Source organism: Oncorhynchus masou, chromosome 23 (assembly GCF_036934945.1).
Source record: "Oncorhynchus masou masou isolate Uvic2021 chromosome 23, UVic_Omas_1.1, whole genome shotgun sequence".
NCBI classification, from domain to species: Eukaryota; Metazoa; Chordata; class Actinopteri; order Salmoniformes; family Salmonidae; genus Oncorhynchus; species Oncorhynchus masou.
Genome location: NC_088234.1, coordinates 41,646,413 through 41,655,263, shown reverse-complemented (window position 1 = coordinate 41,655,263; position 8,851 = coordinate 41,646,413).

The following is an 8,851-nucleotide window of genomic DNA, read 5'->3' as shown; positions in this document are numbered from 1 at the left end:
GTGTGATTCGAGAGCGAGTGTCCAGTTGTGGAGACTACAGCACATTGAGCCTGTGGATGGACAGGTCAGTAACTCAAATATGAAACAATATTTAGTAAAACATGGAATTTGTAGAATTCGTGACATGCGGAACATCAGGCTCACCCCACGAGAAGCAGTTCTTGATCAACGCCACCCTCTGCAAGGATATCTGCTGGAAGTGACGTACTCCCTCACTCTGGGGATAAGAAATAATTGAAAAATCAAAGATATAAATTCCCACTGATGAAATGCAATGTGAATTGTGTTGTAATACTGAATGAAACTGAGGAGATGCACTCCGACCATCCTTTGTAATTGAACTTAGGTTAACAACATTACTGTAGTTGGCTGCTTGGAGCAAAACTTGAATGTAATATAACCTATTCTAGGAGCCTATTGTTTGTGTATGATCTTTAATCATTGTTAACTTGTTTTTCAACAATGTCTGGGATGACTGGGGCCTTCAGAAAGTAAGACACATGGGGTAAGAAATAATTAGAACATCACATATATAAATTCCCACTGTGCCCATGATAAAGTTAATTACATTACTTTAGTTGGCTCCTTTGAGCAAAGCCTCTATGTAATATAACCTATTCTGAGAGCCTAGTGTGTGTGTATGAACTATGTGGAATATTTTTGGACCACTGGCTTCCCTGAAAACAGGTACTGACAGGAGGAGCAATATGAGTCTGCCTCACTGCCTCTTCAATGGTAAGGTCCCTTGCACCATAAGGACACTTGACCTCTATCACTACTGTGGTGCCCAGCAGATGATCCAGTAAGGCACCCAGGATCCCAGACCCCGTGAACCAAAAGCCCTGACTCCTGCACATCCATCTCAGTAGCCATTTTGAATGCCTTGATGCCCTCCTCTTCGTTATCTGTGCCCCACTTTACAGATCTGAGGACCCTTTTTAGCAGCAACGGAGTAACGAACTTGGCCCTAACCACTGCTCCAAAATTGCTGGCCGTCAACCTCCCTCTCCACATGGTGTGCCAGTTGGTGTTGGTGAGCTGTCCAACTGTTGCCTGCCGTATAGCCTCCTGCTGTTCCACCGACAGCGCCATGCCAGCCAGAAATGCCTGCATGCCCGGGTACGGGTCCTCCACTGACTGCAACTGGTTGGGCACGGCTGGCTCTCTCCACTCGCATTCTATATCCATACCGCTGATATTGTGAACCGCCAAATTAAGCTGCATGGCTGCACTTATGAGCTCCACGGAGGCCTTCGCATGTGGTAGAGAGAATCCCCTGGTCACCTATAGAGACCTGGCCAGAGGAATGATGTTAAGTGCCACATGCCTTTCAATGCATGACTTTAAACAACTTGAAATACATTTGTTGTAAGAAATGTGCTACATATATGAAGTTTGATTTGATTGATGCCATTACAATTGTAGAATATTTAATAAACTGTCATTTTCATGAGGACAAGTGCAGTTTTTCCATAACCTTAACCTAATTGACAACTTGTGATTTTAACACTTGATATATCATATGGGAAGGATCATATAAATCAAGACTGTGTGAATGCATGTACCACTCCGAATAAATAAATACTTTGCCTTTGAATATTTCTTTCTGGTCATGAAACTACTATACAGGCTGGATGTCTAAACAAAGTCAATTGTGGATGTCAATAGATTTTTTTGATGAATTCTCATCAATGACAACATTCTAGAACTGAGTTATCACTCATTATAAACTAGGTAGTTCGAGCCCTGATTGGCTGACAGCCGTGGTATATCAGACCGTATACCACGGGTATGATGAAACATTTATTTATACTGCTCGAATTACAATGGCAACCAGTTTATAATAGCAATAAGGCACCTCAGGGGTTTGTGGTATATTGCCAATATTCCACTTAGCAGTGGTGTGTTGGCCATACCACACCACCTTGTGCCTTATTGCTTTACCGAAGTCTGGTATCCGGGGTAATCTGCTTGATTGTTATATCATTGATTAAGTGGCTCTTTCCTTGTAGAATGTGGACAGCTTTATAGAACACATTGTATTGCTAAGATTCTGAAACTTAACTTAATAGCTACACTCACCGACACAGTATAAACTTTAACCCTCATGCTGGTCCTGACCAAACCAGTAAATTGGCCCTCATCATAGCTGCACCTCTCCACGTGGCCAGACTTATAGTGGTCTTCTCCACATGACCAGACTTTTAGTGGTCTTCTCCCCCTTTTAATGCTCTTATGCTCATCCCTGAAATAGACACCAAAGTTGACATACAGTACAATTATCTAGGCTAAGAAATACAAAAATATTTGTTGATCTAGTCCTCTAACTAGCTAGCTAAAGTGTAGTCAGTGGCTAGCGAAGACAGAGAACGGGTAGGGAAGAAGTTCAACACTTTATTCAATTAATTTCGATACAGGGCATGGATTCGTCACGGGTTGGGCACATTTCTGCTCGCGCAGGTGAACGGTTCTGTCGCTGACCGTGTCAACAAGAGATGACGTGCAGGAGCCTCGTAGTCTTCTCTGTTCCTATTTAACATTTTGGAGAGTAGAACTAGGGAAATATATTGATAAAACCACGTTGACCAAGAGAGAATTACACGTTTATCAAAACGTCACGCCAAGGTAATCCTGTTGTGTTGACCTTATTACCGCAACACCGGCGATCATGAGTCATGAAGAGAGTCAAATTTCTCCGGGTAATTAGGCTTTCCAAGCTCTGATGCAGTTTATGGTCATTAGTAGCCTACCAAACGTGCTAACTGCCTGGCACTCAGCACTCTATTGTCCCTCTAATCACTCTGACATCAATGCAAATAGTTTCAAACAGTTCACGAGAGCCCATGAGGTCATGTTGCACAACGTTTCTGTAGGCTATGCAATTGTGTGAGAAAACAGTGATGGCCTCTACAACATAGGAGGATTCCATCAGCTTTCTATAGGTTAGGCCTACTATATTTATTTCTCAACTTTCCCAATTTTAAGCACATTGCTTATCTTTACAACAGGAGTATAGTGTTGATAACCTGGCTGGCATGAAAAACCACTGGACAAGGATCGATGCCATCTGCTAGATTTATGACAGATGACATTTATTCAGAGTAAAGATTTCCAGACAGGTGCATGATAATGGTCCATTCTAAATCAAAAAAAGCCCACGCTAATCGTTTGCACAAGCAATTAATACAGAACAGAAAGTAGGTTGATTCTGTGTTAGGTTCTTAGGAGGTTCAGGCTCAGGTGGGTGTAGTCTTCAGTCATTGGCTCAGTTGTCTGTCCGACATGTCAATCCTCCATGCCTGTTCTGCCAATCACGGGAATGTTCAGCTGGAATGTTCTGATGCGCTGGTTTGCATCCAAGTCAAGGTTGTCTCTGGCTATTCTGTTTCTGGGCAATGTGTGTGGAGTCTTATTGTCCTCGGCAGTTAAGACCAGGTTCAGCGTTGTGTCCTCACTGGATGTTGTACGTCTGGGCTTCCTGTGGCAAGAGAAGTATCCTATTTTGACAGTGTTGTGGATGATTTTATCTGTTACGTTGCTATGTTTGTCGTGTAAGTTACAGCAAGGCCCAAACAGTTAGTCACTGTGCATAAGATGGTTTAATTAAATTTCTTTACAATAGCCAACCTGGCTGGCATGAAAAAACTCAAGTTCTCCATCTGTCTGGACAATTGTTCATTTATGATAATAGTCCATTCTAAATCATTACATTATTTAGTATATGTAAAGACAAGATTAAATCAAGAATAGTCTGATGGGTGACAATATTAGCCTATCATTTGTGAAGGGGCAGCGGGTAGCCTAGTGGTTTGAGCATTGGGCCAATAACCAAAAAGTTGCTAGATCAAATCCCGAACTGACAAGGTAAAAATCTGTCATTCTGCCCCTGAACAAGGCAGTTCCTAGGTCATCATTGTAAATTAGAATTTGGTTTTAATTGACTAGCCTGGTTAAATAAAATAAAAAATATGTTATCACTTGTGAATGATGCCCAGCATAGGAAACAGCCTTTAAAAAAAAATACTTTTTCAAATCATAGTCATACACCTCATGTAGTCGAGCCCATTGGCCTATACGTTTTTATAAGGTTTGTATCACCTATTAAAATTGAGCACATTAACCTGCTTTACAAGGGGTTTAGAGCCTAACTGGCATACATAAGCAACTTGTGTTTCAAGTTTGGGGAAAATAATTTTCCCCATAAAAATCTACTATCCCCATAAAAAAATGTGCGGTCACTTTTGATAATGGTGTTTTCCCACTAATGGAATATTCCCGCTTATAGCCTACTGCCAGGTGCACATTGCTGTGTTTATGTGAAGTGTCCCAGACTATGTTTGGAATATTTATTTTCGCACAGAATAGGTTGACTTTTGTACTATGGGTGATAGTAGATTGACATAGGCTAGTGCTTTTGCTGTTCGTTATGCCTACTCATCTTGTTAGCTGATGAAAAGTAAATGTGGACAGTTCTTCCAATATCTTCAATATGCACCTTGGAGTTGGATAAGAACTAGAAGTCGACCGATTATGATTTTTCAATGCTGATACCGATATCGATTATTGGAGGACAAAAAAAGCCGATACCGATTAATCAGACGATTTTTTTTACATTTATTTGTAATAATGACAATTACAACAATACTGAATGAACACTTATTTTAACTTAATATAATACATCAATAAAATAAATTTAGCCTCAAATAAATAATGAAACATGTTCAATTTGGTTTAAATAAAGCAAAAACAAAGTGTTGGAGAAGAATGTAAAAGTGCAATATGTGCCATGTAAGACAGCTAACGTTTAAGTTCCTTGCTCAGAACATGAGAACATATGAAAGCTGGTGGTTCCTTTTAACATGAGTCTTCAATATTCCCAGGTAAGACGTTTTAGGTTGTAGTTATTATAGGACTACTTCCCTCTATACCATTTGTATTTCATTAACATTTGACTATTGGATGTTCTTATAGGCACTTTAGTATTGCCAGTGTAACAGTATAACTTCTGTCCCTCTCCTCACTCCTCCCTGGGCTCGAACCAGCAACACAACGACAACAGCCACCCTCGAATCAGCTTTACCCATGCAGAGCAAGGGGAACAACTACTCCAAGTCTCAGAGCGAGTGACGTTTGAAACACTATTAGCGCGCACCCCGCTAACTAGCTAGCCATTTCACATCGTTACACCAGCCTAATCTTGGGAGTTGATAGGCTTGAATTCATAAACAGCAGAGCTGCTGGCAAAACGCACAAAAGTGCTGTTTGAATGAATGCTTATGAGCCTGCTGGTGCCCACCATCGCTCAGTCAGACTGCTCTATCAAACCATAGACTTAATTATAACATAATAACACACAGAAATATGGTCGAATCCAGAAACTATCATTTCGAAAACAAAACATTTATTCTTTCAGTGAAATACGGAACCGTTCCGTATTTTATCAAACAGGTGGCATCCATAAGTCTAAATATTCTTGTTACATTGCACAACCTTCAATGCTATGTCATAATTACGTAAAATTTTAGCAAATTAGTTTGCAATGAGCCAGGCGGGCCAAACTGTTGCATATACCCTGACTCTGCGTGCAATGAACGCAAGAGAAGTGACACAATTTCACTTAGTTAATATTGCCGGCTAACCTGGATTTCTTTTAGCTAAATATGCAGGTTTAAAAATATATACTTCTGCGTATTGATTTTAAGAAAGGCATTGATGTTTATGGTTAGGTGCACGTTGGAGCAACTACAGTTCTTTTTCGCGAATGCGCACTGCATCGATAATATGCAACACAGGACACGCTAGATAAACTAGTAATATCATCAACCATGTGTAGTTATAACTAGTGATTATGATTGATTAAGTTTAAGGCTAGCTAGCAACTCACCATGGCTTCTTACTGCATTTGCGTAACAGGCGGGCTCCTCGTGAGGCAGGTGGTTTGAGCGTTGGACTAGTTAACCGTAAGGTTGCAAGATTGAATCCCTGAGCTGACAAGGTAAAAATCTGTCGTTCTGCCACTGAAAAAGGCAGTTAACCCACCATTCCTAGGCCGTCATTGAAAATAAGAATGTGTTCTTAAACAACTTGCCTAGTTAAATAAAGATCAAATAAAGGTGTAAAAAATAAAAATCTGCAAAATCGACCAATTTCCGATTGTTATGAAAACTTGAAATCGGCCCTAATTAATCAGCCATTCTGATTAATCGGTGGACCTCTAATAAGGACATGCGCAGTTGTGTCCCGATATGTCTGTCTTCACTTGTAGCCTGTGAGAAAGACCTGGTCATGATGGAGAGCATGCAGCACTCTGGGAGAAGGACACAACAAAAGCATGGATTTTCTTTTACGGTGCATTACAACCTCAAAAGGGGATGCCGTCGTGAAATTCGAGGCATTATCAAGTGCTTGTCAAATTGTGAATGCCAGACTAATGACGTGTGTTCAGCCTGCACAAATAACAAAGCAGGGCCCTCCCGATTGGCGCAGTGGTCTAAAGCACTGCATTGCAGTGCTAGCTGTGCCACCAGAGATTCTAGGTTTGAGCCTAGGCTCTGTCGCAGCCGGCCGCGACCGGGAGGTCCATGGGGCGACGTACGATTGGCCCAGCGGCGTCCGCGTTAGGGAGGGCTTGGCCGGCAGGGATATCCTTGTCTCATCTCACACTAGCGTCTCCTGTGGCGGGCCGGGTGCAGCGCATGCTGACCAGGTCGCCAGGTGTATGGTGTTTCCTCCGACACATTGGTGCGGCTGGCTTCCGGGTTGGATGTGCAGTGTGGCTAGGTTGGGTTGTGTTTCGGAGGACTCATGGCTCTCAACCTTCGCCTCTCCAGAGTCCGTACGGGAGTTGCAGCGATGAGACAAGACTGTAACTACTACCAATTGGATACCATGAAATTGGGGAGAAATGGGTATAAAAAACAAAGCAGAGCCTTGCAAGCGACCTTTTGCATCCTTACATTTGTTTTTTTGTTTTTACATATAGTCCAATGTTTGTAGACCAACTAAAGTTACATTAGTAACTCTAAATTAATCATCTAGATATAGGATGACCTATTTCTTTAACCGCTCAACACAGAATAGCCGCATGTGCGCACTCCCTCAAATACACTGCTTAAAAAAATAAAGGGAACACTTAAACAACACAATGTAACTCCAAGTCAATCACACTTCTGTGAAATCAACCTGTCCACTTAGGAGGCAACACTGATTGACAATACATTTCACATGCTGTTGTGCAAATGGAATAGACAACATGTGGAAATTATAGGCAATTAGTAAGACACCCCCAATAAAGGAGTGGTTCTGCAGGTGGTGACTACAGACCACTTCTCAGTTCCTATGCTTCCTGGCTGATGTTTTGGTCACTTTTGAAAGCTGGTGGTGCTTTCACAATAGTGGTAGCATGAAACGGAGTCTACAACCCACACAAGTGGCTCAAGTAGTGCAGCTCATCCAGGATGGCACATCAATGCGAGCTGTGGCAAGAAGGTTTGCTGTGTCTGTCAGCGTAGTGTCCAGAGCATGGAGGCGCTACCAGGAGACAGGCCAGTACATCAGGAGACGTGGAGGAGGCCGTAGGAGGGCAACAACCCAGCAGCAGGACTGCTACCTCTGCCTTTGTGCAAAGAGGAGCAGGAGGAGCACTGCCAGAGCCCTGCAAAATGACCTCCAGCAGGCCACAAATGTGCATGTGTCTGCTCAAACTGTCAGATACAGACTCCATGAGGGTGGTATGAGGGCCCGACGTCCACAGGTGGGGGTTGTGCTTACAGCCCAACACCGTGCAGGACGTTTGGCATTTGCCAGAGAACACCAAGATTGGCAAATTCGCCACTGGCGCCCTGTGCTCTTCACAGATGAAAGCAGATTCACACTGAGCACATGTGACAGTCTGGAGACGCCGTGGAGAACGTTCTGCTGCCTGCAACATCCTCCAGCATGACCGGTTTGGCGGTGGGTCAGTCATGGTGTGGGGTGGCATTTTTTTGGGGGGCCGCACAGCCCTCCATGTGCTCGCCAGAGGTAGCCTGACTGCCATTAGGTACCGAGATGAGATCCTCAGACCCCTTGTGAGACCATATGCTGGTGCGGTTGGCCCTGGGTCCCTCCTAATGCAAGACAATGCTCGACCTCATGTGGCTGGAGTGTCAGCAGTTCCTGCAAGAGCAAGGCATTGATGCTATGGACTGGCCCGCCCGTTCCCAGACCTGAATCCAATTGAGCACATCTGGGATATCATGTCTCGCTCCATCCACCAACGCCACGTTGCACCACAGACTGTCCAGGGGTTGGCGGATGCTTTAGTCCAGGTCTGGGAGATCCCTCAGGAGACCATCCGCCACCTCATCAGGAGCATGCCCAGGCGTTGTAGGGAGATCATACAGGCACGTGGAGGCAACACACACTACTGAGCCTCATTTTGACTTGTTTTAAGGACATTACATCAAAGTTGGATCAGCCTGTAGTGTGGTTTTCCACTTTAATTTTTGAGTGTGACCCCCAAATCCAGACCTCCATGGGTTGATAAATTTGATTTCCATTGATTTCCATTTTGTGTGATTTTGTCAGCACATTCAACTATGGAAAGAAAAAAGTATTTAATAAAAACATTTAATTCATTTAGATCTAGGATGTGTTATTTTAGTGTTCCATTTATTTTTTTGAGCAGTGTAGTTTGTAGAATTGATTTCATTCAGCTTTGTTCAATTGTATTCTTCATGAACTAGTGTAGCCCACAGCCGTTTGGCATAGCCACATTAGGACAACTCAGAGTACACTACATTTTCTTCATATCATGCTTCTTTAGACCTGTCCAAAATAAATCATGGATTTATTGTAAAGATGTAGGCTA